Source organism: Centruroides sculpturatus, unplaced genomic scaffold (assembly GCF_000671375.1).
Source record: "Centruroides sculpturatus isolate CEXI.00-Female unplaced genomic scaffold, Cexi_2.0 scaffold125, whole genome shotgun sequence".
NCBI lineage: Eukaryota > Metazoa > Arthropoda > Arachnida > Scorpiones > Buthidae > Centruroides > Centruroides sculpturatus.
In genome coordinates, this window is record NW_019384337.1 from 642,508 (window position 1) to 657,254 (window position 14,747).

Sequence of the window (14,747 nt, forward strand, 5' to 3'; positions counted from 1 at the left end):
TTTAAAAATATATTTAACATAAATAATTTAATTATATTAATTTGTTTTGAAAGTCTAATTTAAAAAGATAATAAAACGTATTATCTTATTCAGTGTAATGGAAAAAAATCAAAAATACAGTCGACCCCCTATAACACTGTTGATAATTCCGTTTTATATGAATTCCATATTGTACGAGTCACTTAGATTTTACAAATACGTGAGCCGTTCACAGCCCGGCACACGTATTTGTAAAATTTAATTGACTCGTACAATATGGAATTCATATAAAACGGAATTATCAACAGTGTTATAGGGGGGGGGGTCGACTGTATTCTGTTGAATCTATAGATCTTAAGGTTTCATTTTGGCATAAAACAGAGAAATATCTTTACTGTGGATGAAATAAAAATCCCATTTATGTGAATAACAAAAGCAATTCCCATGGAAAAATTATGTATATTCAGAAATCTCTATTGTTTAGTTAATATAATAATTACATAAACTGGTAATTATCTTTATTGCAACATGTTTATGAATTAGGAATGAAAAACTATAAGAAAGGAGACTAATTATTACGTGGTATATATCATTAATGAAACGTATGTTGAATGTAATTAAGAATTATTACGAAAGTAATAGACGTAAATGAAATTTATTGAACTCATTTTTATCTGTTATATGATTAAAAAAATAAAAATTTAGAAAATAACCTAAGCAATTTGCTAATATATTTTTAAAAGAAGAAATGAAGTGAAAAGAAAGTAAATTCACCTATAATAAAATTAAGAATAGAATGAAATGTCAGCAACAGAATTCTAATGTAATAGGATGGAGGACAAAAGAGATTTTAAAAACCGAATGTTTTATTTATTGAATAGAAACCAGAGCCCTTAAAGGTTCTATAAATCAAATTGTGGATTTTCTGTACTATAAGTTCTTTTATTAAGTCTAGAAACAATGACATTGAATGGAGATAGGAGGAGACAAGATCACTTGATAAATAAATGATATTCGTACTATCTTCGACCGATGCGGATAAAATTCTGATTTATATATAAAACAATATTCTCTCCAACGATTTTCTGTAAATAAATAAAAAAAAATACAATTTCGATTTTTCAAATTCAATAAGTTTATCTTTCTCAAAAGTTTGCAAAAATCTTACATTAACCATTTCAAAATTTGACTTTATCTATTGAATTTTATATTCATCAATCGATAAGGTTCAAATTATTCTATAAATATATATATATATATTAATAATATTTCTCACGTCAATAAAATATATATCGATTGAAAAAACAGATTTTTACAATGTGACTCTAAGCATTCGTTTTATAACTATTTAAAAATTCAATTTCTTTCATCGAATACTAAAAAGAATCATTTTGTTTTTGCTGACACATTCAATGGAAATTGAATATGTCAGCAGAAAAGTACAGGAAAATAGTTTTCTTGGATAAGAAGAAGAAGAAAGAGGTTCCATCTGTCGAGAGAAATCTCCATTGTTTCATTGACTTCCATTTAACTAATTTATCTTTATTCTTGTGATAATTTTGTTGATGTTCCTCAATAATATCCACCCTTTACGTATGACTGAATTCAAAAAATTTTTACCTAACTTATGTCTGTATTAATAAAAGGTAAGGAAAGATACATTGATTTTTGTTTAAAACAAAGGAATATTCTATTAAATGTATACGCATTTATGGAAAAACCTTTCAAATTTCAGCTACTTAGTATTAAATATACACAATACAGTATTATAAAAATCGTATTTTCTAATTAAAAAAAAATTGCTTTCAGACACGTTATGAATGCATCGTGGTCGTTTCTTCAAGTCTGAAGATTCTTGATCTTGTAAACTTTTTCCATTTTTTCCCTTGTCTTTGGCATTTCTAGCGATTTCTTAAAATGACCTATTAAAGTCGACTCCCCTATAACACTGTTGATTATTCCGTTTTATATGAATTCCATGTTGTACGAGTCATTTAGATTTTACAAATACGTGAGCCGTTCACAGCCCGGCACACGTATTTGTAAAATCTAAGTGACTCGGGTCGACTGTACTTTTATATTTGATCCAGTAGCTTTTTATTTTATTTTTTTCTCCCTTTAACATCTTCGATATTTGTATTTTTTTTTCTTAGTTTATTGGAAACTTATGATCAAAGTATTTAAAATTCTATCTTCATGGTTTCAATGATATTCAATGGATACATTTGTACATTTCATTGGCTAATGAATTCGAAGCATTCTTCAATACAATAAGCCAAAATGAATCCAAGTTTTTAAGTTATTTCAAACTACATAACACACGCATAAATATTGATTTTTTAAACAATATTAATCTTATTTATATACATTATTTTTGCAGATCTTATATGATTTTACCATAGATCTTTGCTACATTCTTCAAAATTGTTTTTTTTTTGTGTGTTTTTTCTTCATTTCTACCATTATTATTCATGGAAGAGCCGAAACAATAGAAAGTATCTGCATGTTTAATTCCATTGAGATTGGGGATGTCGAAGATGCCATTGTAATGTTAATCACAATTCAATTTTTAATCTATTTATTAATAATTTTAAAAAAATTTACTTTCTGTTAATCTGGGTATCGTGTTTGTAAGGTCATTAGAGCATTCAAAAATAATAAAATCGTTGGTGTATCTTTAATAATACTCTACTTCCAATAGCAATATACAGACCACACGTAAGTTATTTATTATTAAGCATTTTTTACATATATTCTGCATAAATATTGAATATAATGATGCGCCTAGCTGCCTGTCATATGGTCAACGCCTGCATTTTAATAATTCGCATTGTTTTACATATTAAAAACCATGACTTTTATATGTGTTTTTGAAAACAATAAGAATCATATCTATATTTCATAAATTAGAACTTTACGAAACTAAATTTAGGAAAATTTTTTTAGTCTTTTCCTCTTTAATAAAGGAAAAATGTTTAAAAATTAATTCCAGAATAAACAATTCATCTTAAAAAGGATTCCAAAACATTTTTAAACACACAGGTATTTGAAAAAATACTTTTAAAAAAAGATTTCTGGAAATTCTACACCCGTTTATCCCTTTTCCTCTCTCCTCTTACGCGTCCGAATAGAACCGATTGTTAAACATTTACAACACACCACTGGGGGTATTGGTGCTATTAAATTTCGGTGTTAAAGACCGAGCGTCATATCTCGATTATCCGTTGCTGGCATTTACAAATTAAAAAACAAAAACTCATCTCTACCCTCAAAATTAAACCTCTTGCCTTTTTAAAAATAATTAATAATATAAAAGTTATTTTTTAATAACATCTCTTAACAGAACGTCACACACGACTTTGTTCGTGTCTTAGTGTTTCGGGACTTTTAAAATTATTCAGTTTGTTAGTTATATAAATATACCCGAACTCTTATTACGTTTTTCCTGTTCTAGTTACCACCATGGATAGTATTTCAGAGGAGGAAAAAGTAAGTTTATAATTGTTTTCTTATCTATTAGCAACAAAGCGCTAGAGTAATGACGCATATTTCTGATGGCACCTGTTTTCGCGAGAAACATCTATTGGAGCTGAAATTACGAAATGTCAACAGTTGGTCGTAAGATTGATGTCGTTAGAAGTGAAAGTATAACAAGGAATCGATAAAATTCGTAACATAAAGCCCGTTCGAGTCCAAATATCATATGATGGAAGCATGGTCCAGTGCACATTGAAAGCGCTATAGCAGCAAATTTATTTTTGCCAACGTTATTCAGAAAACCATAACTTTAGTACACATCAACGTTTATAATCTAGTCCATATAAATGAGATTTAATATGACCGCACATTAAAATCAGACGGTCATAAATAATTTTAACATTTCAAATTAACCAACTTCATAAATATTTTACAGGATCCAATTTAAATTATTTGTACTAAGCAATCTAACCTATTTAAAATAAATGAACTAGTATATATATAATTCGTTAAATAACTAAAATATTAAAATTACTTTATCAATTTTTCTTCGGCGAATATTTTGAATGTCTACTTTTGTATTTGTCTTCGAAGATAAATAATGATTAATGATGTGGAAGAGTATAATGGTAGCGCATAAAAACTGAATTATAGTCATTAATCTTCTATTTTAGGTAGAAAATACCAGCAATCTTATAGATATTTTGTGGTGTAAACAAGTAGCAGATAGAAGTAACTCTACTCCCTCTTTTATCATATGCTGTATCTAAAACATGGTGAGAAACTTGTAAAATTTAAGATGAATTTATTTATTTATTTTTAAACAATACTTTATGAATAAATTATAGTTATTTTGCAGATAAACTAAATCATAAATTTGTTTTCCTTCTTGTATGCATAATATACTAAAATAATACATATTTTCATTAATGCAGTATAACTGGATACATTATCATGATGAATAATTTCATTATTTAGTTCCTATAATTTTTATCTTTAAATTATTCAAAAAATTAAAATTTTCCATATTACTTCCATTTATTATTAATCTTCTTAGTTATTCACTGGCTTAAAATTTTGTTTTATTGGGTAAACTACACAAAAAATTACAATATTAGATGATAGATTATATATAAATTATATGAGGCTATATCCTTATATATGTATTTGGAGGCAATTAAAATTCACAAAATTTCTATGAGACTAATGAGTTTAATTTCTGGCTTTCAAGTGTTGAAACTTATCAAATTCTTATGATATAATTAGAAAATATCATAAGTTTCAATGCATTTGTTGCAAGAAAACAATTCTTATTTAAAGTTTGTTGTAGGATGTGAAATGTGCGCACACTTAATTATACAAATACAAAGTCATATTATTATTAATTAATAATAAAGAAAAAGTATAATATTTACTAAGCAAAGAATAAATAATAAGAATCTAGACAGAACACAATAAATGATACATTGTCTGCATCCTGTCTGTATTTATGTAAAAATAAAAAGTATACTTTGTTTGACACATTGTATCTATTTATATCTCTATAAATAAAATATCATTTTTTATTATTTCTACTCTAAATGTATTTGAATGGGAAAAAAATAGGAAACTTCTTTCATATATAAACTGCATGAAATGTTATCAGGTATTTCAGTATCAGAAATTATTAACTTAACCTATGCAATTATTATTGCTATAGAAAACTCTATTATTGTTCATTAAACAAATGATTTTATAATATTGCATTTAAAAAAAAAAAATTGATTGATAGATTAATATTTCTTATTAATTTTACATGAAAATTTACTTGCATATTTATGTGTAGATCAGTCTGAAAGAATAATACTCTGTACATAATATCATTCTGAAGAATGCAATGTAAAATATTCAAAATAATATTCTGTTTAAAATTTTTGTAAATAATAGCTGCATTTCTATAATTTTGGTAATTTTAAAATCATCATTAAACATTATACTTGTAATAATGTATTAAAATAAATCTCTCTCTTAACTCAAAATAAAACTATATATATCCATGAATAAATTCTATTAAGTAGAGCTTAGCACATGAAATTGAAACAAAAGACACTGACCGAATATATACAAATCTTATTTTCAAAATCTGAATTTAGACATTTGTCCCTATCTATCATCAATCTAACTGACAATGGCCCATTTTATAGAAGAATAAAATAGCCGATTTTACATTCAGTTATGCACCACATTTGAAACCTGTGTCCATTGAAAATGATTCCTTCTAAGAGAGACATTGTTTCAAAAGTCTAAAGATGTCATAAATGCAATGAGATATATCAAAGATATATAATGGATATGTCAAAGAATTCTCTTTGTGTGTTAATAAAATGCATTACTTGTGAATTTAATAATGCCAAAAATATATATTTCTGCAACAAAAATTCAATTCTATTAGACTTATAATTAAAAATATATATACAGTCGACCCCCTCTATAACACTGTTGATTTTTCCGTTTTATACGAATTCCATGTTGTACGAGTCACTTAAATTTTACAAATACGTGTGCCGAGCTGTGAATGGCTCAATTATTTGTAAAATCTAAGTGACTCGTACAACATGGAATTCATATAAAACGAAAAAATCAACAGTGTTATAGGGGGTCGACTGTATATATATATATATATATACTGTATACAGTAAAACCTGCGTAAACGAATATTTTTCGGGTTTCACAGGTTTCCGTTTTGGGCAGGTTTTACTGTATAGAGAAGAGAAGAAGAAGAGAAACACACCAATATTTCATGTTATTTTTATTGATCCACACGATTACATGAAACACAGAAACATTAAATTAATAATACAGGCTTAAACTCTTCTAGTTAAATTAACCTCTTAATAGGCCTTATAGTAAAAAGCTCGTATAAAGGCATATTCTATGCGGGCCTTTGTTATTTAGAATATATTTAATTAAATAAAATCATATTTCTATTTGTTCAGTTAAGTAAATGAATAAATATACATTAAAACCTGTCCAAAATGGAACTTAAATAAAACGAAAACCTGCCTAAACGGAAAAGTTCTTCGGAACACAACGATTTCTTATGTTAAAAAAAATACCTGTCTAAATATAAGAATTCTTCGAAACACAGCGATTTCTTGTATTAAGAAAACCTGTTCAGAACGGAACCTGTATATAACAGAAACCTGTCTAAAAGGGAAAAATCCTACAGAACGAAGCGATTTCTTATCTTAAAAAAACCTGTTTAAAACGGGAAAAATGTTCGTTATCNGACCGCACATTAAAATCAGACGGTCATAAATAATTTTAACATTTCAAATTAACCAACTTCATAAATATTTTACAGGATCCAATTTAAATTATTTGTACTAAGCAATCTAACCTATTTAAAATAAATGAACTAGTATATATATAATTCGTTAAATAACTAAAATATTAAAATTACTTTATCAATTTTTCTTCGGCGAATATTTTGAATGTCTACTTTTGTATTTGTCTTCGAAGATAAATAATGATTAATGATGTGGAAGAGTATAATGGTAGCGCATAAAAACTGAATTATAGTCATTAATCTTCTATTTTAGGTAGAAAATACCAGCAATCTTATAGATATTTTGTGGTGTAAACAAGTAGCAGATAGAAGTAACTCTACTCCCTCTTTTATCATATGCTGTATCTAAAACATGGTGAGAAACTTGTAAAATTTAAGATGAATTTATTTATTTATTTTTAAACAATACTTTATGAATAAATTATAGTTATTTTGCAGATAAACTAAATCATAAATTTGTTTTCCTTCTTGTATGCATAATATACTAAAATAATACATATTTTCATTAATGCAGTATAACTGGATACATTATCATGATGAATAATTTCATTATTTAGTTCCTATAATTTTTATCTTTAAATTATTCAAAAAATTAAAATTTTCCATATTACTTCCATTTATTATTAATCTTCTTAGTTATTCACTGGCTTAAAATTTTGTTTTATTGGGTAAACTACACAAAAAATTACAATATTAGATGATAGATTATATATAAATTATATGAGGCTATATCCTTATATATGTATTTGGAGGCAATTAAAATTCACAAAATTTCTATGAGACTAATGAGTTTAATTTCTGGCTTTCAAGTGTTGAAACTTATCAAATTCTTATGATATAATTAGAAAATATCATAAGTTTCAATGCATTTGTTGCAAGAAAACAATTCTTATTTAAAGTTTGTTGTAGGATGTGAAATGTGCGCACACTTAATTATACAAATACAAAGTCATATTATTATTAATTAATAATAAAGAAAAAGTATAATATTTACTAAGCAAAGAATAAATAATAAGAATCTAGACAGAACACAATAAATGATACATTGTCTGCATCCTGTCTGTATTTATGTAAAAATAAAAAGTATACTTTGTTTGACACATTGTATCTATTTATATCTCTATAAATAAAATATCATTTTTTATTATTTCTACTCTAAATGTATTTGAATGGGAAAAAAATAGGAAACTTCTTTCATATATAAACTGCATGAAATGTTATCAGGTATTTCAGTATCAGAAATTATTAACTTAACCTATGCAATTATTATTGCTATAGAAAACTCTATTATTGTTCATTAAACAAATGATTTTATAATATTGCATTTAAAAAAAAAAAATTGATTGATAGATTAATATTTCTTATTAATTTTACATGAAAATTTACTTGCATATTTATGTGTAGATCAGTCTGAAAGAATAATACTCTGTACATAATATCATTCTGAAGAATGCAATGTAAAATATTCAAAATAATATTCTGTTTAAAATTTTTGTAAATAATAGCTGCATTTCTATAATTTTGGTAATTTTAAAATCATCATTAAACATTATACTTGTAATAATGTATTAAAATAAATCTCTCTCTTAACTCAAAATAAAACTATATATATCCATGAATAAATTCTATTAAGTAGAGCTTAGCACATGAAATTGAAACAAAAGACACTGACCGAATATATACAAATCTTATTTTCAAAATCTGAATTTAGACATTTGTCCCTATCTATCATCAATCTAACTGACAATGGCCCATTTTATAGAAGAATAAAATAGCCGATTTTACATTCAGTTATGCACCACATTTGAAACCTGTGTCCATTGAAAATGATTCCTTCTAAGAGAGACATTGTTTCAAAAGTCTAAAGATGTCATAAATGCAATGAGATATATCAAAGATATATAATGGATATGTCAAAGAATTCTCTTTGTGTGTTAATAAAATGCATTACTTGTGAATTTAATAATGCCAAAAATATATATTTCTGCAAACAAAAATTCAATTCTATTAGACTTATAATTAAAAATATATATACAGAGTATGAAAATTTAGTAAAAATTTACATTAAAAATTATTATTATTATTATTAAAAATAATAATTTATTCTGTACGGATAGAATTGTTATGTTATGAAAAGAGTTTCTGAAATATTCTTTGAAGGAATAAACAGTATATTATGAATTAATAATGAATATTATGTATATTAGTGAATTAAGTTAATTTCCACAGATTTTTTTATAATTTGGTTAGTTTCATTTAAGACAAGTTTAAATGAAAGAAATTCATAACTTTGACTATTCTTATAGTTCAATAATACCCACCAGTTGTAAGCAACCTGCGAGGTCCTAATATGTGGTCTCGGGATTTTGGCAACATAATTTTTTATTTTCTGTCTCGTGCCATTATGCAACCTTATTTAAGCCGATATTTATGAAAAACATTCAAACTAAACTTATTTGTGAAAAGATAAGAATAAACTACATTATTTTAACACCTAGTGAACTGGCAGTTATGAGGTATGATAGTACTTAAAGCCGGTAATTCGGTAAGAAAAGATGTATGTGGCTGTTGAAAGCTATAAAGTTCCGGTAGCCTACATTCAGAAAAGGTCGCTCATCTGACATACAGTGTAAAATGTATTTATTTAATAATTTATTTTGAGGTTAATGTATTTTGCTTTTATATCACAATATAGTTCTGTTATTTATTTCATTGTTTTTACACATAACCTTACAAAAAATGAGTAATATCAATTCTTCAGTATAATTTATATAAATGATAAACACTAAACTAAAAAAATAAGTGAACTATTTGAAGTTATTAATGATGTTACTCTGTTATTTACAGAATGTAAACATTACTTTAAAAAATCTTAAAATAAGTATTATTATTTAATATTGCAGAAAATGTATTATTTTCATTTTTCCACATATTCTAATATCTGCATTTTTTAAAGCTTTTTAAGTTTAATATCAATTATGTATTGATTATATTAATCCAAAAATAATTTAAAATTACTATAAAATAAATTAAATATAAAGGAATTTTGAAATGTTTATACATAATAACTTATAAAATTTTAATTACACTGATTTTATTCTAACTTGTTAGAAATGTCTGTTAAGCAACATTAGTTTCTTTCATTGTATTACTTGAATTAATGACAGAAACAGTTAATAATTTGATTATAAAATCATATTCTATAAAGAAGTAATTTCATAAATATAACATTGATTTCAATAACTTTTCAAATATCAGAATCAAATTTTTATAACTTTATATTAATGAGAAATTTTAACATTTGTTATATTTTTAGNGGGGGGGGTCGACTGTATTCTGTTGAATCTATAGATCTTAAGGTTTCATTTTGGCATAAAACAGAGAAATATCTTTACTGTGGATGAAATAAAAATCCCATTTATGTGAATAACAAAAGCAATTCCCATGGAAAAATTATGTATATTCAGAAATCTCTATTGTTTAGTTAATATAATAATTACATAAACTGGTAATTATCTTTATTGCAACATGTTTATGAATTAGGAATGAAAAACTATAAGAAAGGAGACTAATTATTACGTGGTATATATCATTAATGAAACGAATGTTGAATGTAATTAAGAATTATTACTAAAGTAATAGACGTAAATGAAATTTATTGAACTCATTTTTATCTGTTATATGATTAAAAAAATAAAAATTTAGAAAATAACCTAAGCAATTTGCTAATATATTTTTAAAAGAAGAAATGAAGTGAAAAGAAAGTAAATTCACCTATAATAAAATTAAGAATAGAATGAAATGTCAGCAACAGAATTCTAATGTAATAGGATGGAGGACAAAAGAGATTTTAAAAACCGAATGTTTTATTTATTGAATAGAAACCAGAGCCCTTAAAGGTTCTATAAATCAAATTGTGGATTTTCTGTACTATAAGTTCTTTTATTAAGTCTAGAAACAATGACATTGAATGGAGATAGGAGGAGACAAGATCACTTGATAAATAAATGATAACTTTATTAAAAATTATTGTAGCAGAGGAAATTCCATATTTTTATACAATTTTATTGCTATATATTTTCAAAAAAAAAAAAAAAAAAAAACAGTTTACATTCTTCGTTTCTTTGTAAAGATATATGAAGCGTATAGTTGATTTTGTTAAATTCACTCGATATAAAATTTCTTCGAATTTCTGAAGCATTCTAAAAACTTCAATTGTATTTCAAGTCTTGTATAAGTAACATACTTTTTTTAATGTTATCATTAAACTAGAATTGTTCACTTTCATGTTATATTTAAAAAAAATTCAAGAGGTGTTATGCCACAAAAATACAGTCGACCCCCTATAACACTGTTGATAATTCCGTTTTATATGAATTCCATATTGTACGAGTCACTTAGATTTTACAAATACGTGAGCCGTTCACAGCCCGGCACACGTATTTGTAAAATTTAATTGACTCGTACAATATGGAATTCATATAAAACGGAATTATCAACAGTGTTATAGGGGGGGGGGTCGACTGTATTCTGTTGAATCTATAGATCTTAAGGTTTCATTTTGGCATAAAACAGAGAAATATCTTTACTGTGGATGAAATAAAAATCCCATTTATGTGAATAACAAAAGCAATTCCCATGGAAAAATTATGTATATTCAGAAATCTCTATTGTTTAGTTAATATAATAATTACATAAACTGGTAATTATCTTTATTGCAACATGTTTATGAATTAGGAATGAAAAACTATAAGAAAGGAGACTAATTATTACGTGGTATATATCATTAATGAAACGTATGTTGAATGTAATTAAGAATTATTACGAAAGTAATAGACGTAAATGAAATTTATTGAACTCATTTTTATCTGTTATATGATTAAAAAAATAAAAATTTAGAAAATAACCTAAGCAATTTGCTAATATATTTTTAAAAGAAGAAATGAAGTGAAAAGAAAGTAAATTCACCTATAATAAAATTAAGAATAGAATGAAATGTCAGCAACAGAATTCTAATGTAATAGGATGGAGGACAAAAGAGATTTTAAAAACCGAATGTTTTATTTATTGAATAGAAACCAGAGCCCTTAAAGGTTCTATAAATCAAATTGTGGATTTTCTGTACTATAAGTTCTTTTATTAAGTCTAGAAACAATGACATTGAATGGAGATAGGAGGAGACAAGATCACTTGATAAATAAATGATATTCGTACTATCTTCGACCGATGCGGATAAAATTCTGATTTATATATAAAACAATATTCTCTCCAACGATTTTCTGTAAATAAATAAAAAAAAATACAATTTCGATTTTTCAAATTCAATAAGTTTATCTTTCTCAAAAGTTTGCAAAAATCTTACATTAACCATTTCAAAATTTGACTTTATCTATTGAATTTTATATTCATCAATCGATAAGGTTCAAATTATTCTATAAATATATATATATATATTAATAATATTTCTCACGTCAATAAAATATATATCGATTGAAAAAACAGATTTTTACAATGTGACTCTAAGCATTCGTTTTATAACTATTTAAAAATTCAATTTCTTTCATCGAATACTAAAAAGAATCATTTTGTTTTTGCTGACACATTCAATGGAAATTGAATATGTCAGCAGAAAAGTACAGGAAAATAGTTTTCTTGGATAGTAAGAAGAAGAAGAAAGAGGTTCCATCTGTCGAGAGAAATCTCCATTGTTTCATTGACTTCCATTTAACTAATTTATCTTTATTCTTGTGATAATTTTGTTGATGTTCCTCAATAATATCCACCCTTTACGTATGACTGAATTCAAAAAATTTTTACCTAACTTATGTCTGTATTAATAAAAGGTAAGGAAAGATACATTGATTTTTGTTTAAAACAAAGGAATATTCTATTAAATGTATACGCATTTATGGAAAAACCTTTCAAATTTCAGCTACTTAGTATTAAATATACACAATACAGTATTATAAAAATCGTATTTTTTAATTAAAAAAATTGCTTTCAGACACGTTATGAATGCATCGTGGTCGTTTCTTCAAGTCTGAAGATTCTTGATCTTGTAAACTTTTTCCATTTTTTCCCTTGTCTTTGGCATTTCTAGCGATTTCTTAAAATGACCTATTAAAGTCGACTCCCCTATAACACTGTTGATTATTCCGTTTTATATGAATTCCATGTTGTACGAGTCATTTAGATTTTACAAATACGTGAGCCGTTCACAGCCCGGCACACGTATTTGTAAAATCTAAGTGACTCGGGTCGACTGTACTTTTATATTTGATCCAGTAGCTTTTTATTTTATTTTTTTCTCCCTTTAACATCTTCGATATTTGTATTTTTTTTTCTTAGTTTATTGGAAACTTATGATCAAAGTATTTAAAATTCTATCTTCATGGTTTCAATGATATTCAATGGATACGTTTGTACATTTCATTGGCTAATGAATTCGAAGCATTCTTCAATACAATAAGCCAAAATGAATCCAAGTTTTTAAGTTATTTCAAACTACATAACACACGCATAAATATTGATTTTTTAAACAATATTAATCTTATTTATATACATTATTTTTGCAGATCTTATATGATTTTACCATAGATCTTTGCTACATTCTTCAAAATTGTTTTTTTTTTGTGTGTTTTTTCTTCATTTCTACCATTATTATTCATGGAAGAGCCGAAACAATAGAAAGTATCTGCATGTTTAATTCCATTGAGATTGGGGATGTCGAAGATGCCATTGTAATGTTAATCACAATTCAATTTTTAATCTATTTATTAATAATTTTAAAAAAATTTACTTTCTGTTAATCTGGGTATCGTGTTTGTAAGGTCATTAGAGCATTCAAAAATAATAAAATCGTTGGTGTATCTTTAATAATACTCTACTTCCAATAGCAATATACAGACCACACGTAAGTTATTTATTATTAAGCATTTTTTACATATATTCTGCATAAATATTGAATATAATGATGCGCCTAGCTGCCTGTCATATGGTCAACGCCTGCATTTTAATAATTCGCATTGTTTTACATATTAAAAACCATGACTTTTATATGTGTTTTTGAAAACAATAAGAATCATATCTATATTTCATAAATTAGAACTTTACGAAACTAAATTTAGGAAAATTTTTTTAGTCTTTTCCTCTTTAATAAAGGAAAAATGTTTAAAAATTAATTCCAGAATAAACAATTCATCTTAAAAAGGATTCCAAAACATTTTTAAACACACAGGTATTTGAAAAAATACTTTTAAAAAAAGATTTCTGGAAATTCTACACCCGTTTATCCCTTTTCCTCTCTCCTCTTACGCGTCCGAATAGAACCGATTGTTAAACATTTACAACACACCACTGGGGGTATTGGTGCTATTAAATTTCGGTGTTAAAGACCGAGCGTCATATCTCGATTATCCGTTGCTGGCATTTACAAATTAAAAAACAAAAACTCATCTCTACCCTCAAAATTAAACCTCTTGCCTTTTTAAAAATAATTAATAATATAAAAGTTATTTTTTAATAACATCTCTTAACAGAACGTCACACACGACTTTGTTCGTGTCTTAGTGTTTCGGGACTTTTAAAATTATTCAGTTTGTTAGTTATATAAATATACCCGAACTCTTATTACGTTTTTCCTGTTCTAGTTACCACCATGGATAGTATTTCAGAGGAGGAAAAAGTAAGTTTATAATTGTTTTCTTATCTATTAGCAACAAAGCGCTAGAGTAATGACGCATATTTCTGATGGCACCTGTTTTCGCGAGAAACATCTATTGGAGCTGAAATTACGAAATGTCAACAGTTGGTCGTAAGATTGATGTCGTTAGAAGTGAAAGTATAACAAGGAATCGATAAAATTCGTAACATAAAGCCCGTTCGAGTCCAAATATCATATGATGGAAGCATGGTCCAGTGCACATTGAAAGCGCTATAGCAGCAAATTTATTTTTGCCAACGT